This window comes from Ambystoma mexicanum, chromosome 10, assembly GCF_040938575.1.
Source record: "Ambystoma mexicanum isolate Mex_15411 chromosome 10, UKY_AmexF1_1, whole genome shotgun sequence".
Taxonomy (NCBI): domain Eukaryota; kingdom Metazoa; phylum Chordata; class Amphibia; order Caudata; family Ambystomatidae; genus Ambystoma; species Ambystoma mexicanum.
Genome location: NC_090932.1, coordinates 489199711 through 489219525, shown reverse-complemented (window position 1 = coordinate 489219525; position 19815 = coordinate 489199711).

Here is a 19815-nt window from a genome sequence, read left to right as displayed (position 1 = left end):
GATTACAAGACCAAAATGGAAAATGCCAGCACATCCTCATGATGTCAGAGACTACAATCTCTGCAGTGTCTATTAGTTCAGCTTTGGGCTCCTCAAGAATGATTTTTTGACTTACATTACTAATCTAATTTTATTTATTAATTTTGAGACTGTTATACTTACCGGGTTGTGACAGAGGTCATTTTAAAGCTCATTTCCTGGCAATGGCATTCATGTGACATGCACTCAGGTCTGATTTGGAGTTTTTTCAGTTAAATCGAAAAAGGTGTTTCTAGATGCCCCTAAAATATTAGAAATCTAAAAGTTGGGGAGCTAATGACTTGTAAAATTAGATATTTGATTATGAAGTTTCATACTCCCAATTATGTTCGTTTTTGCAAAAAGAAGGAAAATCAATGGCGCGCACATGCTTTTACGTGCCGGAATGAAAGTAATCACCACCTATCTGTCATGAGTAGCGGAAAAATAATGTCTCTCTGATATATAGAAAGTGAACATCAACTCGCCGCGTCCTCTGACTCACCAAGAACGAGTCATGCATGAGAAGTTATTGGCTCGTCACTGACAATTTAAATGAATGTGATTGATGGGAAGCCAGTAGAAGACCCAATGTGGGATGTGACACACCCAATCTACACCTTCGACATTGGCAAACTAAAGAGGTGGAACACTAAGATGGAATTTATCAGCCCAGAGTTTCAGAGAATCTAGTATTTGAAAATTTGGGAAACTGATTATACCATTGGGGTATAGAAGATATATACAATACAACATTAACATTTAATTGTCCTGAATATGGCCAGCATAACAACTTGAAAGTGTTACCAGGGATGGTATCTCATTAGACAAAAGACTGAAACATGCCGACAAATCTAGAAGACCAAACGTTTTGTGAACTCTTGTTGTAATGTGTTACTTTATGATGGGACAGAAAAAGAGTAATATGAAAAAATGTGTGTTTTCTTCTGAATAGCTGGTTAATTGATCTTTTCGATGACAACGAAAGCATAAAATAAATAAGCCCAAACTCTCCCTTTATCCTTAAAAAAACCAATTTAGATGAACATGAATAGTGAATAGCACTTGCCTGCAACTAATTTGTGATTATAGAAGATTTTTTTAAACAAATAGTTTTTTTTGTTTGTATTTAGGTAAACACATTTTTAGGTGATGTGAATTTATAAAATGTGTATATCATGATGATATCACATGATGTGTGACATGAATTGATGAAATCAGACTTGATCTGTTTTAAAGAAATAGAACGAAGTGTTATAAAATAAAAATATTTTTATGGTAAATTTGATACTGTCTCAGACATGTTTCATGGTATAACAAGGAAAATGATGTGAAGTAGCCAATTAATTGATATCACTCGGACATAGAGAGAGGTAACCAGTTTTTCCCTTTTTTCAAGTATACACAATGCAAAATGTCAAGACGGTCTCATAATGTCAAAGACTAAAATCTCTCAGTGTCCATTAGTTCAGCTTTGGGCTCCTCAAGAATGATTGATTATTTGACTTAAATTACAAATGTCGTTTTATTTATTAAGTTTGAGACTGTGATACTTACCGGGTTGTGGCAGATGTCATTTTAAAGCTCATTTATTGGCAATGGCATTCATGTGACTTTCACTCGAGTATGATTTGGAGTTTTTTTTAACTTATATCGAAAAAAAGGTGGTTCCAACTGTCCCGAAAATGTTAGAAATCTGATGAAGTTTCATATTCCCAACTATGTTAGGTTTTGCCAAAAAGGTGAAAATCAGTAGTGCACCTATGCTATAACATGCTGAAATAAAATAATCTCCACCTATCGGTCATGAATAGGGGAACATTAATATCTCTATTTTATGGCATTTATCAGTAAAATATTAAATGTTGAAAGGTATGGACTTTTTGAGTGAAGAAGTTGACATGAAAATAATTGTAAATGATAGAAGATGTGTACTTCTCCAATTCAATCAAGGAACTCCCAGAGCCTATTGGCAAACAGGGGTGGAACCTAGGGAGGAGGAGTGAACTGCAGGTCCAAATGCAAATTTGAGGCTAATAAGTTGACACCTTCCATTCTTAAGATTTTGTTGCAGGGATTTAGGCATTTAAAATCACTTGTTCTATGGAGCCGGTCAAGTGGCACAGCCAGTAGAAGCTTGCTTTGACATCCGTTTAGAGCTTCCTAATGTACGTTCGAATTCCGGCAGGCCCAAACTCAGCCTTTCATCCTTCCGAGGTCGATAAATGAGCACCACACACCATGGGTAATAATAAGCAGCACTCAGATACCCGAGGGTTTGTAGTGCTATATAAATGCAAAATTATTATATTATTATATGGAGAGTAGACAGACACAGAGACAACGAAAAACCTGCCAAAACCATCTTGGAGGGAGTGCTGCTAAACCTTTCAAAGGACTTGCCTATAATCCACCTCGTTGAATCCTGAAACAGCTGCCTGACATTACTTGAGTGGAGAGGCCTTAAAATTGAGATGCCTTAAACTTTGCATGGGAGAAAAATACTGGGAAAGCCAAAAGCTGACTGATGCCTTGTTCTTAATCAGAGCCATAAGAGAGATGGATGCTGGAACTGTCTTTGAGAGCATCCTGTGACCAGACTCGTGCTGTTCCCACAGTGGTGCCTGGATGTCTTTCCTGAGTGTCCCAAAACAGAAGTCCAATGTAAGTAGAATTTATCAATTCGAAACAAAAGTTTGTGGGTGGATCTGGCTGCCTTAAATCTTTCCCTTCATAGTGGGTGGGCGGGGCAAATTGTGTAGACTCTTAGCATATTTGACTATATGTTAATTTAATTAACTCCCAAATAGATTGACGTAGGACAGAGCTTTGAGGAGTTTGAAACTTCTACCCTCTTTCCTTGCGAGAATTAGGTTAAAGTCACATAAAGTAAATGGGTGCCCCTATTTTTCCTGTCCACTCTAAATTTCACTAACGAACAGGGGTGTCATTGTGAGAAATGTTTTTTTTTAAATAATTGTCACCATTCCCACACCCTGCCTTTAAAACAAAAAGATGTATGTCCCAAAACGAAATCCCCTACGGATCCCACTCCCAAAACCATGCATTTCAAGAAAAGTTGTTTGTCCCAAAATGGAATTCTCAAAGGTAACCACTCCTTAAACATTGTATTTAAACAAAGGGGTGTCCTTGGCCCAAAAGGAAATTCCCAAACTGTCCCAGGTACCTGATGTCTGAGTATTGGGTGCTGGGGAGAGAAGTGCTTTGCAAAGTGAAACCCCACGTAAATTTCCATTTAAAAATATTCACTCTTTCCTGAGACTGAGTAAGTGACCCTGATAGCAGAATGATTTCGGTATTGCCTTTGGGGTGCATAAATAAAGGTTCTATAAATAAGAAAAGCATCTTCAAAATCTGTGTGTTTTCAAAACTGCAAGCATTTTCAAGTGTGCAGAGAAACCGTATCTGTCAAGCACTGTATGAGTAATATGAAATTTGTTTTTAAATCAAAACTGTGCTGTTTTCAATCTAAATTTAATTAAATAATATTTGCCTGTTTATTATAAAAAGGAAAGTGCATGCCTTGTTGAAGATCTGTTTTGTGCGAGAGAGAAGGTGGTGTATGTAAACATTCCAGAAATTTAATTGAACATAAACTTTAAATAAAAATACATTTTCTCTATACCTCGGCCTGGTTCCTGGCTCATTGTTGGCACTGGGGAGGAATGAGTCATAGATTGGGCTTATTGAATCCAAACTCAAGGGTAAATTGTGGGCCATCTTAGTTGGGGAGAGGAACTCCCTATGTTGAGTGTGATCTCCGATCTATCAATACACAGTGGGGGTTCATCCAGGATTTAGCTTGCTGTCTTTTGACTCATGACAAGTGCACTGTGACAGACTATTCATTCTGGTGCCATCACATTGGGGTGAGATTTGGCATTGTGTGTGGAAATCAAGCAGGAATAGAGTGATTTGCCCCTGTGTAAAGAATGTTTTACAAAGTTGCAAAAAAAAGAAGTGAGTGATGCCAGGAAACATCTCCGGGCTAAGCTGTTCATTTGAGTAGAAAGGATTGAGAGCAAAGCCGTGTGCTGGCAAACTAGAATGGTGCACGATGTTACCTCAATGAGCACTGACAATTGGCTGGCAAGTGGGATATTGCACAAAGCACTAGAAACATTTTACATGACCCAAAATGCTCATGAAGTACTGAGTCAAATGGCAAAACACAGTTTATGTATACTATAATAAAGTCATACCAAGTTGCACATAGAACACAGGTCTGAAGAAGTCCAAGGTCAGCAATGTCCCACAGGAACAATTTGGGTACAGTTCAACAGCACTCGCCTCACACTCCCATGATGCGCCATGTATAGCTTATTTATATTTCCACTTGCATTTAGTGGAAGAGCGAGTGCAAAATAGTGAGACCAGTTTGCTGAATCAGACTGAGGTCTTGAATAAGGGCAAGAAAGAACAAAATTAGTTAGAAGATAAAGAACAACAGAGCCATATTTTTGAATTTAAACAACTAAATTTAATCGGGCATTTACAAAATGAGGCGAAAACCCAACTGCAGGCCAGTGCAGAGCAGAAATAGAGTTTGCAGTGCTGAAAAACACATCTGAAATGAGTGCCGTAATTGTAAGCCAACTCCAATGCATATTGAGGGAACAAGCTAGTCATAATAGAGAACTGTTAGATGACATTATGGCCCCAAACAACAAATCTGGGAATTGGAAAGGGAAAACAGTCAGTTAATCATCAAAGAGATGGACTCACAACAGGAGTTTCATAAATGGCTTCAGGATTTAAATATTCTCATACTAAAGAAATTACAATTGAGCAATGACTAGGATGAATTCAAATTGAAAATGGATGCAGAAAAGGGTCAGTCAGATTCCCAGGAAAGGACCAGTATGAGGGAAGAGAACATGGAGTTTGTGAAGGAAGCAGAAGCGGACCTGTCGCAGGCAACACATTGTAGGGGTGCGGAAGAGAAAAAAAATGTGTTTCTTGAAATACAAACGTCTGGAATATGCCCACATAATGCAGGAATCCCAAAGAGAAAATGAAACATCACAGGACGAAGTTACAGAAATGAAGGGTCGATTAGTGATTCAGAACCGGGTGCTCCAGACTAGTCAGACCTTCGTGTCAGAGTTAAAAGCCAGTTCTCTAAAAACTGCAGTATATAAGGACAGAGAGAAGCAGGAGTGAGAGTCTGAAAAAGGGGGTTGAGATATATAAACAGGCCCTGAGGGCCCCTGACCAATCAGGGTATGGGAGAGGACCCTCTGATCAAGGATAGACACCCCTCCCATCAGGGACCTCAGGGCAGGTATCCACAACCTCCTATGAACACATGGGAACTGACCTCATGCAGATCACCTATAAAGAACAGGGTGACATGAGGGAACTGGACTTACCCAGGCCAAGCCAAATGGATCCAGAAGGCCAGTCACTGTCTGACATTGATGAGTTTTCATCTCTATCACACAGAAGGAAAACAGGCCAGACCTACATGTCCAGGGAGACTCAAAAGAATATTTTTTGTGCTTCAGACGATGACAACTCCTATGATGAGAGAATCAGTAAATTAGATTGGCTGAAGATGAGATTATAAAGAGACCACCTAGCCCGCTTTGATGGAGGAGAAAAGTCAGTGCTTAAGCATAGGAAGGGCTTACTAAAAACTTCCATACATTCAAGGGAAAAGGGTCCCCAGACTCCCTGGAAGGAAGGATGAAGAAACTATGGTTTATCATGGGACTAAAAGTAACCAAAGGGAAAGTGACCCTGAGATTTCACTGTGGCTCTGTCAAGAAGAGCCAGACCCTGTGAGTCTTGGAGGTATTCCCAATCTTACGGCAATGGGGAGCACATAGAAGAAAGGGAATAGAGTACAAATAGTAGCTCTGAGTCAGAAAATAAATAAATTAATGTGCAGAGGAAGAAAAAGACAGCAAAACAGAGAAAGGGCTTTGTTAACTACCCAGACAGATCAATGCCATAAAAAGCTTCCTGACCCTATTCCATAAGAATGCCAAGTATTCAGTGTGCTAGTGCTTGGAACTGTATGAGCAGATGATGTCATCATTTCAGATCATAAATCATGTGAATTTTATAGCATTTGCTAAATGGACATTCTCACCTGAATACTGCAGTTTCTTTGCCGTACTAAAGGGCCAGCAAATTATTTCAAATGGTCCATCTATAAGGTGGCCATTTTGAAAGATTGCTCTACGCATACCAGCCCACAAGGGGCCCATAAGACTGCATATAATTTGAAATTTGGGGAGGATCAGGCAGCTAGGGGGTTTGTGCGGGATTTAATGTGTGTATTTTGTGAGAAACCTGAGGGTGTCTCACTGTCTGAACCCTGGGGATATCTTTCTCAGGTGGTCAGGTCATGGCCATCACCCTTGTATCCAGACCCTGCAGGGGAGGGGCAAGTGCAGGACGATCACCAGAGTGAGGTGTCTTCAGAGAATGGGGATGAGACATCCGATGATGAGACGCAGTATTCCCCCTTTCCACTTTCCAACACTTCCTCCACCTTTGTAGGTTATTCTAAATCCTATCCTGTTACCATGTCCCTAATTCCAACAAGTACCAACTCAGAAAGGAGGCATGGGAGATCCAGGAGAAAGAAATTACATATATCACCCTGGGTATGTTAAGCGACTTCAATTCAGCACTCCAACTAAGTCAATGCCAAGTCTGGAATGCCCAAGGGAAGCCCTTAATTATATATTTTTATGAAAAGTTCATAGATCTGGATGATAAACCCTTGTATAACGCCCCTCTCTTTGAATCCCCCTGACCTCACTGAGCTAAGAAGTAGATTTGTTTTGCAAATTAAAAGATTTATTTTACAAATTAAACAATATATATATATATATATCAAACTTTTATAAATAAATTAATATTTGATAGCACACTTATGAATATGACAGTGATCAACAATGGATAATATTACACTAGCACACTTTTTTAATTACTTAGGAGTTGGTAGAGAAAGGATAAGGTAGCTGAGAATACATTTATGGTTTCAAGGAAATGCAATGATGGAAAAGAATGCAGCGCAGGAATAAACTGATATGGTTTCAATAGGAGATAATATGATCACTTTTTCTTTTGACAATTCACTCCCCCCTATGCAATATAAGGAGATGGAAGGAGAGCACACAATTTTCAGGGATACAATCAAAGGCAATACCAATAAAGTTCCCACCTAGCAAGCTTAGAGCAACAGGGAAGATTTTAAAACACAGGCAAAAATACTTAAATGTGATTTGAAAAGAAGTGAAAATACACTAAAAATGATTTAAATTCCCCATAGGAGATTCAGGGTAGGTGAAAGCTACTTAAGATTGGTTCAGGTCAACACTATCAGTGATTCATGAGGGATTATCAGGTTGAAAACGGATTTCAGCAGTTGCAAGCAAAAGACAGTGATTTTGACAGGTGGAGAAATTTGATTCAAATTGTAATTCGTGGCACTTTTTCCAAGTGCATCGAGCGCAATTACAGAAAAACTATAAGTCAGCTTCAGGCTTGCTGAGGATCTTAGCTTTAATATGAAAGTTAAATCTTGTTCCTAGCACACGCGGTTCAAAAGATACGGACACTTTTGTGGAGGTAGATTTTCAGAAATAAAGTAATGATTCAGAATGGCAATTGACACTTTCACAGGTTTGAATAACAGAATGGACACATGATTTCTTATGATGCAGTTCTGGACAGGTTAACATGGTTTGAATTAGATTATTTTAAGCTAAGAGATTGGTTTGCACAGTTCTGTGGGTACTCACACTATAAATTTGAAATAGGCCGTCAAGATCTGGTCAACAGGTTTGGACTGGACTCCGGGTGGTTGGTTCTGAAGTCACAGCTATCTGGGTCAGCTCTGCTCTGCTGGTCTGGATCTCTGGTTCTGGTCTCGGCACTGCACAGTGGTCTGGTATGTGGTTCTGGATACAGCAGTCTGGTCTGTGGTTCTGGATACTGCTTTCTGGGTTCTGGCACAGGGTTCTAGCCAGAATCACACAGCTCGCCCGGCTGTTGAGAATCAGGTTGCAAAAGTTTTGAGGCCTGATGAAAAATGATTCAGCTGGTGGTTCAGGCCTCTCTGCTTTAAGTTCTGGAGTCTAAGTTCTGGAGTCTATGGTCCTTATGGATATTGTCTGGTCCGGCAAAGTGCTTTCCAAGAAATCAGTTGAAGTGGAAAGTGAATTTCCCTACCTGGGTCTCAGTGGCTCTTTTTATGTCTTTTGAAAATGGGTGTGTGCGTGGGCATAACTGAGCCTGCCCCTCAACACTTATCATTGGCCAAGTACTCCTCTATCCCTTGATTGAGTGTCATTGTGATGAGGTCAGTTTATGGGTCAGAGGATCCTCCCCTTGTCACTTTGCACACAAATCTATTTTTGATCTAAATGCATATTTATCTATGTACATTTTTTCTAATATTATATGTCCAGTTAACATATTTTCTGTAGCGCCAAACCATCCGATCCCTGTATTTGTAAGATGCTGTGTTCACTTCTGACAGAATTCTGCCCTTTTCATTCAGAACACAACCTCTAAACCTTTCCAGAATTTACACAAATGTGCGCAAGGAATATGGGCATCAGATGATGAAGTGTCAGATTTTTAATATACAGACACTTGGAGTAACACCCTATTTTCTGCTACTACTCCCCAGAACATACCACAGACTCCTAACACCTCTTAAAATGTGCACAGAAAAATCACAGAAATAATGATATTATTTACATAATTTTGACACTTCCGTACTATGAATTATCCATCTTTTTAAACTTATGCTGTGGCCCAGATGGGTGTGGTTTAGGTTCCAAAGCACATGGGGGAATTTCTGTCTGTCCCCGCCTCCAGCTCAGGTGGCTCCCAGAGGCAGCGCCCTTCCCATTTCCTTCCAAGAGGAAGCCATTTACGACCCCCTGATTTAGCATTTTCCTGAGCAAAGGAAAGTTCATTGTTCTGTTTCCTGCAGTCCCAGGTAATCCTCCCCTAATTCAATCAAAGAGGTGTGATCTCCTTTTGGTGGGAACAGCAGAAGGCAGGCAGGCCCGTGAATGCAGTTGCTGTGCAAGTTTCAACTCCTGTCGGGGGTAGTTGCCGGGCAGAATTCAATCTCTTTAAGCCAGGCTTCAGCCAAATGTCACTTTTGTTCTAGTTTTTCTTCATTCAAATCAAACTTACAATTTTTACACATGCAGCTAGAACGCTGATTCTAAATTCAAAACTATGACATTTAAACAGTTGCAACCTATGTGACACTCAGAAGTAGGTCACTCATTTATTTTAAACATTTCGATTTTAGTTGTTTTAAATCCAATTTCACTTAAGCTGCTGACATCCACAGCTCAGCCAGTTTTGTTATAAACATTGTTTTAGGCTCTTCATCTTTCCAGATTTTGTATGCACACAAGACTACATTCTGCCAAATGTCTGCTGGTTTTCAGTAAGATTTTTGAATATCTTGCAATGTTTGAAATAGGCATTTTGAGCTGGCATTTCAGAGAAGCAAATGTGATTTCAAAGCGCTTATTGAGCTAACAGGCACTGCTGTTTTTCCTTTGGCACCTCGTTTCACTCATGGCGCTTCTGGCCCTTCACACTCGCACTGGTGGGTGGCAGGTCAAGCAACCATTTTGGTGTACACAAAAACTGCACGGTTTTCCTGGATTCTGGCGCAAATGTGGGCTTTACAGCCATCTTGGATTTTCCAAGCCCACGGCACCAAATGTTGTAGCATAATGATTCAAACGTGGGTCAAGACACCTGACAGGTATTAAAAAAGCAGGACTATCCACTGTTCACCCCAACAATGTTTCTAGACACCTCTGATTTATGAAAGCCTTGTCAAAGTAAGTTCTCCACTGCTCACCCAGAACCATCAAAGACCACATTGACACCCTCACTCCAGCCTTGGCCGATTTCTGCAATCACTCCTTTTCCACTGGAACTTTCCCCTCCCCCTTAAGCACTCTCTTGTGCAACCCCCCTCTATAGAAGCACTCTGCCGATCCTTCCTCTCCGGCTAACTGTCGCCCGATCTCCATCACTCCTTTCCTGGGCAAACTCATGAAAAAACTGGCCATCTCCCAGCTTAATCTACATACTGAATCTGTTAGTCACCTCCATGCCTACCAATCTGGCTTCAGAGCTGCCAGAAGCATGGAAACAGCTCTCCTGAACACACGTGTGAAGACTTGCTCTCCAATCATGACTCTAATCTCCCTTCTGTCTTCATTCTCCTTGATCTATCCTCTGGTTTTGACTTGGGCAACCATGCCATCCTGCTCAATCACCTCCACAACAACCTTGGTATTACTAATCAAGCCCCGGCCTGGTATACCTCCTTTTTCACCCTCTCAGGTCCAACTGTGGTCTTTCCTCTCTTCTTTCTCTCTCCCTCTCTCTCTCTCTCTCTCTCTCTCTCTCTCCCTCTCTACGTGTGGTGTTCCTCAGGGGTCTAACCTCTCTCCCTGGCTCTTCAACCACTACCTGGCACCACTTGCCCACTGCATCCCTAATTCTGCTCCAATGTTATGCAGATGACACTCAGCTCTCTTTTAGGCTCCCCTGAGCCACCTCTGCTTCTTCTCTGATACCAGTGTGTTGGGCTGCAATTCAGAGGAATGGTGTGCTGCCAATGATCTCTTCCTTTATGCCAGTAGGACTGAGATTCTCCTCAATGGGACACCTACGCCTCCCTTTCCTCTCTTTCTCTGGCTGCCCCCTCTGGGCCCTCTTCCTGCTCCTTCCTGTTAGGCTAAGGACCTTGGTGTCATCTTCAACTCCACTCTCTCCTTCTCTCCTGAAATCTCTGACGTCTCTAAGAAGTCAAACTATCAGCTGCACCTCCTCAGAGGTATTCTTCCTTTTATCACTTTCCGCCAGAAGCTCACTGTTTCCAGAGGTCTGGTCCTCTCTAGGCTGGACTATTGCAACAGCCTCTTTCTAAATTTTCCTGCCTCTACCATGACCTTTACAACTTATCCAGAACATGACTGCATGAGTTTTCCTTGGCCTCAAGCCCAGGGGTCATATCTCTCCAGCTCTGGAATCTCTTCACTGGCTCCCTGTGGCTGCAAAAATCAACTCCAAGACCATCTGCATCGTCCACAAAGCTTTCTGGAGTCTGGGGCTACTCTACCTTCAACTTTCTCTTCCGAAATATCTTCCTTCTCAAGCTCTACGCTCATCCACCTCCAACTCTCTGAGGGTCAGGCGCTTCTCCAAGCACAGAGTTGGGGTCAGATCTATCTCCTCGGATGGGGTCTCCCTCTGGAACAGCCTCCCTGCCACTCTCAAACTTCAGCAGAACCCCCTCCAGTTCTGGAAGCAACTCAAGACCTTCCTTTTCGCTTCCGCTTTCTCTCTTCATCTCCCCTGCTGATGCACCCAACTGTTCAGCACATCAGTCACCTGGTCACCCTCTGAACTCGGGCCATGCTCCTGCATGTCCACTTGCCCTTCCACTGCCTCTGGGCTTCCTAGCACTTACGGGTCTGTATTTGCAACCCTACAGGCCCTTCTCTTTGCACTTTTGAGCCATCCGCTGGCTGCAATTGTGAGTCAACTGGACATCCCACTTCCCCTCTCCTCTATCACTTCTCCACTTACCTCTTCCACGCACTTGCACGATCTGAATGACACTAGGTCTAGTAAGATCATTATTTTGTCCTCCCTTTGTTTCCCCCTCCTTGTCTTGTCACGCCTCGAGGCACTTGTGTACAGGCATGTTATAAATGCCTCATGATATCATATCATATCCCCTTGTCTCAGACATGCCCCTAACCGACATTCCTAAAGTTGAAATAGAATACTGTCAAATCAGTTCCATTATGTCACAGTATCTTTCTGTGAAACAACACCAACACATGTATTTACCATCTTAAACTCACCCTGTTTATTTGGAAAAAAACCTACAGTTTTCCCCTAATTAATCAGAAAAACCACAACTCCCACAATCCCTCCTCACTGGCTTTTTCTACAAACACTGAGACGAGGAAGAGGGGAGCTGAAAGAATGAAGATCTAGCAAAACACCAGTGAGAGACAGAAGAAAGACTATGCCATATTAAGACTAGTCTGTCCCGCTAATGAGGCCAGCCAAGAACAGGCATCCCTTTCTAACTACTCACACCGACTCCACTTAAGACTCCCAGAAAGTATAAAAGGTGGAGCAGGAGAGCACACTTTGAGTGAGCTGTGGATGCTGCCAGGACACCAGAGAACCTGGAGTGAGTGAGCTGGTGGAGCTGTGACGAACCTGGAAGGCCTGGAGGAGAAAGAACTACCAAGACACTAAGCCTGTCTGTGCAAAGTAGGCTGCAGTGTGGAGTGGAAACTGTGCCTATAGGGAGCCTAAACCAGGGGCACTGGGGTTACCTGATGGCACCCACACCAAAGCTCCTCTCCTGGGATAAATAGGAGAGCCCAGTCCTCTGGGGTCAGGTGGCGAGACCCTGACCCCAGGTAAAATTCGCCAAGTGCTCCGGCAGCTTCGGAAACTGTGAGAATGCCTTTTTGGTGGGCTGATTAAGTGTGGGCAAAATGCAAAGAACTGCTTTATGGAACTAGAAGTTCAAAGACACTTTTTTTTGTTTTGTTTACTTACATTGAAGAAGGGTCTGAGCCTGGCAGAAGGAGGCTCTTTGTGAACCTGGAGAGGTGTCCGAGCCTGGCAGAGGGAGACATTGTGTGAACCTTTGAGAAGGGTCTAAGCCTGACTGAGGGATGCTCTTTGAGAACCCTGAGAGGGGGTCTGAGTCTGGAAGAGGGAGATCCCTTGTGAACTTTGGGAGAGGGTCCACACCCGGGGGAGGGAGACCGTGAAAGATTGACCTTTTAAAACCAAGAAAGATATTCTAGACAGAGTGGTCTGGTGCCACATGGGTACTCATGCAACTGGTTGGCAACTGTGAGAAGGGAATTTTGAGATCAAAGTGGTCCTGCAACGGGTCAAGCTAAACCCTGTGCGCATTTGAAAGTCTTTTATAGTTTGATGCAAACTGAAATTAGTCTGAGCCCAGCTCAGGAAGACTAATTGCATAAGAGGAAGGATCTGAGCCCGGCTGAGGGTGATCTGGGGTGAACCGAGAGTCACCCGAGAAAGAATATTCTCTGAACATTGCAGAAAGGGGATCTGAGCCCGCAAGAGTGGGATCCACAGTAACGATTATGATATAAAAGGTGTCTGAGCATGGCTGAGGGGGATCCAGAGGGAATCACCTGAATTGAGTACTTATAAGAGGAAAGGAACTTTGTGGTTTGTTTTGATATTCAGACCCTCTGAATCAAGAGACTTTGATAAGTAAAGAGACTTGGACACAGAAGGCCCTGATGCTGGTAATGGAACTGTATCCTCACCCCGAAGAAGCCAAAGAGTGTGCTACGCTCGAGGGAACCACCTTGTCACATGCTGAAAATGTGGGGAAGGGATGCCAATGGCCTGAACAGCCTGACATAACATTTTGAACATGCCTTTCATTTTCTTAACACTATTCCCACACTTATTGTATTTAGAGGTAAGGAATGGCAATCGTTTCTTTTTTTTTTTAGTATAGGCCATTTTTATTCTTAAATGACATGACTAGTACAGTGTTTTCTAATATTTGATGGTCGTAGCCTTCTCCCATCTGTAGATTTAGGGTTTGATAGGCATTTAGGTGCTCACGGTCTGTGGGAAACACTGTGGACAGTCTGCTTTCCATTTCCTTGCTGGTCAGAGGATTGACCAAACTTTCTTACAAAACCTCATTCGAGCCGCGGAGCGGCCACGGAGCTGCTCGCTGAGGTGCTCGCTGAGGTGCTCAGAGTCTGTGGCAGTCCGCGGCTGACCCGCGGCCCGCCATTAAAGAAAGGTCTACCTAACAGAATGGTGACAAAGGCCACTGGTTGCGGAGCAAGTGGACCCGGAGCGAAGACAGCAGCCTGGAGCACCGGAATCCACTGAAACCGCGGGTCCGCTCAAGAAAAGCATCGCCTAACCCAGAAGATGGCAAATGGCAAAGTCGTAAACTAAGTGTAACACAGGCTCAAACGCTATGCAACAAGCCCCAGACGAACGGCATAAATGCCTCACATGAACCCGCCTGAACAACATCTGTGCCGAGGGAAGACTTGCCACCAAGCACCTGCAAGATGTTTGATTTGGCCGTACCTAGCGTGGAAACCTAGCGTGGAAACCTCCTCAAAAGACTCAACAACGCACAAAGGAGAACATTTAACACACCCAACCCTGCCATTTGGCAGAGCCATACCCAGCTCCACGAACCTGCAAGAAGTGCCTATTTAGAATATGGAGAATTACGTACTTGATCAAGCTGCTAAGGGTGAGGAGTTGCTCGAGGGGGCGTGGGAAGCCGAGGTGCCGGAAACAACCCCATCCAGTTTCCCGAAACAGCCCGTCCTTGCATCATGTGCCTCTCCATCTGGCTGACGCGAAGCCCTCAACCTGCAACCTGTTGCGGAGGCAGCGAGCGGCTTGGTTGATCGGGTGACTCGTAATCTACTATAGAGTACTCAGAGGACGATCTCGAATCATCCATTGCCAATGCAAACTTGCAGATTACTCTCCTAAGGACAACCAATTTGAAGGAGCAACACTCCACGCCGACTGTAAGCCTGCCTTCAAGCCCACCTAAATTACCATCGAAAAAGACCGGATCAGCCAATAACCCACTCAAAACCTGACTCCAAATCTGGTAATCGGACAACTCACAAAAAATCATTAATGAAAGCCAAAGCACATCTACCTTCATCAAAGCCATCGAAAACACCAACGACGGGATCCATCGTTGAATTCTTTTCCACAAATAAAGACAGTTCCAGGTGGAAAGAAAAGGCGAAATGTCAGATGCAGACCTACTTGAAGGAACATGCCATGAGTTTTCCTTCGAACCAGGTCAAAATCTCCCCAGCCAACCAGGCCTGACATTGACACAGGAGTCCGAGAACAACTCACTGCGAAAACTAGCCTTTCTGAAGAGATGGCACTTGAAATCTGAGCGGTCAAAAGAAACTGGAAGTCCCTCACTGAGCCAAAAATCTACATTCAATCAAATAAAAAACACACGAGATCAATCAACAACACACCCCTCTTTCATCTCGAAATTGACAGTGGAAGACCCCACGTCAAGAGATACAGAAAGTACCAATAAGACGACAAACTTGGTGGAAACTCCTTAACTGAAAGCTGACAACGTGGCTGGCCCAGAGGTTTCTGAACGCAACAAGCCAGTAGATCTTATTTCCCCTAACAACCTGACTAAAGAGATCTCCACCAACCCAGTTTGATGAGTAACTGGAAACACAACGATCAATCGAGATCTCCAAACTACTCCAACAGTGTTCAAGACTCCAAGGAAATCATTACATTCAAATGACCTTTTCGGTGACAAGGGTCCCTCTACTCCGTCAAAAAGGTCAGACCTGCTCTCCATTATGTCAACCCTAACAAAAGAGCTGGCCCCTTTCACCAAGCTCTACGAAGCCCTAAACGATACGGCAAAAGATCAAGTGATAATAATGGCATATATGCAAACAAGACTTTCCCTCATTGAAGGGTACATCATGGCAAAAGACAGAGACAAACCCATTACGAAAGAGGCTTCATCACAATTGGAGCAGCAGGAACTGATAACAAAATGTCCAATTTCTACACAGACAGACGAGATGACTGTTAAAACCTTTTTATTTACAGGAAGTGGCATGAAAAAGTCTAACAGCACGACAGCCAGCAAAGTAACCAACTTATCTCGGGACCAGAATCAAGTAAAACCAGTGGACGCAGACTCCCAAATCGTACCTCTATCAAAACCAAAGGCGAACAGCTCAGTTAACACCAGAAAGCAACATCCACTTGCCTCTGGGCAGGCAAAGTTAAGCAAGTCAAAAATTCCGACACAAAAAATTATCAAAAAACGGATGTGCTATATGGTCTACTGACTTAGCGATGCAAAAAGAAAGTGAAAGACCAGCAAGGTCCTCCAAGATGACTCCAAAAAGACAACCGGCCGGAGTTAAAACTACTGAGCAGAGCCAGGTCCCCACACTAAAGCAAGCTTGCCTGACTTTCGAGACTAAATCCATCGATCTTGCCCCGCACCTCCAAGTGAGTGAGTCACCAACTCCTATCGACAAAGGTCAGGACCCGGACAACAGTGGCCCAACAATCACGGAAAGTGAATTGATGGAGGCAGCACTAAATCCGACTAATGTCCCTGAGGACAGGGATGGTGCAGGGTGGAAAGGGCCACAAAGAGGCAAAAGAAAGGCCAATAGACAAACCTCATCCCAAAGTTCTGAAGAACTGGATCAGAAAATCCCAATACTAGACTATGTAAGTCCTCCCTTTCTTACGCTTGAAGAGAAGAAATTAAAACTCCTTGCAACGAACAAAGATCCTAGGTTGATTCAATACCCAGCAGCAAGAAACGCGGTAAAGGAAACTCGTCGAACTAAGCTAGAACAGCATTCCATCAACAGAGAGAGTCAGCGGAGGGAAGTCATTAACAATCCAAAGTATGAAAGGTCGACAAAAAATCTCATGTGTTGGAGTTCGAGAGTCCTCCAAAACAGAAGCTCAAAAAATCGGTCGACCACACAGTGACTGAACTCTGAAAGTCGAGCTAAAAATCACCACACCGAAAGATCGCCTACTCCAACCAGAAATCACACTAATACTAGTTCAATACGGTCTAGAAAACCTAAACGCGACAACCCGACAGAAGAGAAAATTTATGATCGTTGAGGCAAAAGATCAATGCTAAAACGCTCTGAAGGAACCACAAAGACCCATATGTTTCTCCTAAAATGTATCTGGAAAGAAGATGCGTCCTTTATTCTAAACAGAAAAACTATCTGGACGATTCTTCATCTGTCATGATGCCTGCCCCCAAACATCCGGAACAGGTCCATCTGTCCAGCAAACAGGCACCCAAGAAGAAACAGGAATTCCCAAAACCACGCCTAGGTGCTATATGGGTTCCCTCCTGGTGCCGTAGGCGCCAGGCTCATATTGACAACTTTAAACTATGCAGGTCATCCTGTAAAGAACTGATGTACAGGCCATCATGAGGCCATGAAGGGACTACTTTCCTTTAGGAACTATTTTGCTGCTTGGGTGTGGTACTGGAACTTCTTACCTGGGAACTACTTTTTTGATGCTATTTAAACCATGCGCGAAGAGCAGCACACGCTTCTCGTTATTCTGCATCTTAGCAGCGTAAAGCTCACCGTGCCTGCAGTCCAGCATCCAGTCTACAGCCACACCCTTCTTGTGTCCTGAGCCGATCCTAGAGAAAAGGAAAGAAGAAGAGAAGGTTAGAACAAGGAGATTTCCATTTGGTCATCATCTTTTCCTCGAGCAGCCGCACATGTGAATAAAGGAAAAAGACATTAAAATAAACCGCGTCGCATTGCCAGCTGCAGTGCCGCGCCATAGTCACCTGTCTTCGGAGCATCTCCACGACCCGGCGCAGCACCCGTTGAATCGCTGCCCAAAACATCAGCATCTGAAAAGACAAGAACAGACAAAAGGTGAGCGGGGTTCCGCAAAAGACATTCTTTTACTTACCGCAAGATACTTACTCTGAATTTTACCGCTCGAGGCAGCACTGGTCACCATCCTATGTTAGACATTTTCGGCAAGGCGCCGCACCTGCAAAGATGATAGAGAACTATTGGTTAATGACATTTGGAACAATATTACTTGCTAGACAGTGCTTGGTACAAACTGACTCTTACCTAAGCGCTACCTTCATCCATCAAGGCAAACTCACTCCTTGGATCACGCTGCAAGGGAAAAGGTATGAAAGGAGCAAGAATGAATTAACAGACATTTGAACACTAAAAGAACTATACATTCGGTTTACACACTACTTACCTCAGAGTCATTGTTGTCTGGAACTCTGCCAAGTACCTTCGGATCAGTGAAGTAACTGAACTTCTACACGCCCCCGCACTCCACGCAGGATGGAGAGTTCATCCTTCCAAACAATAAGGTGAGACTTTATGAAGGGGAATACTGGAAGTTTTCAGGGAAAATAGTGTTAGCGTAACCTCTCTACCATGGGTGGCTAATCCCCTTTACTGCGTTTAGGAAAATATTCTTGCAGGCCAGGCAGACGAAACTGAGTGGGCAAGTGCAGTCGATCATCACTTCGCTACGAGTCACACTGTGGAGGCCGCAGCAGTCCAGCTTCGTTCGACACCCCTGTGGAATCCAGGTGAGCGTAACAGAACGAGAAGCCTTACTACAAATCTCCACCCGGGCGTTATGGAGACCTAAGAGACTGACCAATTAGCCCAACTACTGGGAGAACTAAGGGCTGAAGTGCATTCCGCCTGCCAAGAGACTAATGCTCTCAGGAGAGAACTGATTGTGGAAAAAGAACGTACGGATGATCTCACCAGGCAATTACTTCAAGCTCAAGCTGGGCACACACCTTTACCTGGACTCGGGGGAGCTTCTGCCCAAGCTCAATTAAATAATCCAGTGCAAGTAATTTTACCAGGGACACTTCCTTTAGCACAGCCAGAACGCTTTGCAGGTGACCCCAAAAGGTTCACCGTGTTTATGAACCAGTGCCGCCTGCATTTTTTATGTAGACCTGGAGCCTTTCCGAATGATCAAGCAAAGGTATCATTTGTTATATCGAATCTCAGCGGCAGTGCAGCCGATTGGTCTATTCCACTAGTCAACCAGATGACCCTCTTCTTTGGGATTTTCAGGGTTTTCAACTAAGCATGGAAAGACTATTTGCCCCACATTCCCAAGGCCAAGCTTTGGATAACAAACTTTTGTCCTTGCGTCAGGGTAACCAGGATCTGCTGACCTACATCGCAACCTTCAATAGGTTGGTGGTAGAAACCGGATGGCCAGAGGTCAAGCGGATTATGGTATTTCATTGTGGGCTACGAGGTGAACTAAAAGACGTTTTGGCACTTGTAGTGAACCCACCTCAAGATTGTGTTGAATTCATAGACCTGGTTGTCCAGTTGGATCACAGACTTCAGAATCAGAAGGCTGATCGGGCTAGATTCGGGAATCGAGTATTGGTAAGACCTAAGGACAACGTCACCCGGAAAGGAACTGACGTATCTGAACCCATGCAAATTGGGGGGGTTAAAGGACCTTTGACTCAAAAAGAAAGGGACAAGAGGGGCAGTTACAATTATGTTTGTATTGTGGAACCTCAGGGCATTTCTTACGGGATTGCCCAGTGAAACCACCTAAGAAGGTGGTAGGAGTCGCCGACAAAGTCAATATGGAATCAGAGCCGTAGAGGTCCGCTTGCCGAGCATGAAGAAGGACACTCAGACATTGCACCTAATTATACCAATGGTCTTTATAGATCAAAGGCAACCATCTCGTATGCACGCAGTGAGAGCATACATAGATAGCGGAGACATAGGAAACTACATGGATCAAGAATTGGCTACAAGGATGAACCTGCCTCTTTGCAAAAACCCACAACTGATGTAATCACCACCGTCGATGGGACCGAAATAGCTTCCGGTCCAGTAACTCATTCAACTATGGAGGTGACACTGTTGGGTCAAGATGGGCATCGAGAGAGCATTGTATTTGACTTAATCAAGGCCCCACAGTTCCAAATAATTCTGGGAATGCCATGGTTGGAAACTCATAATCCTTGTATTGACTGGCGAGAAAAGAGAGTGACCTTCTCGGATTGTGCACACACTTGTTACCCTGAAAGAACTTTGATCAAAAGACTGGCTACGGTCACAAATCCGATAACTCAGTTACCCCAGGAATTTCAGGATGTTT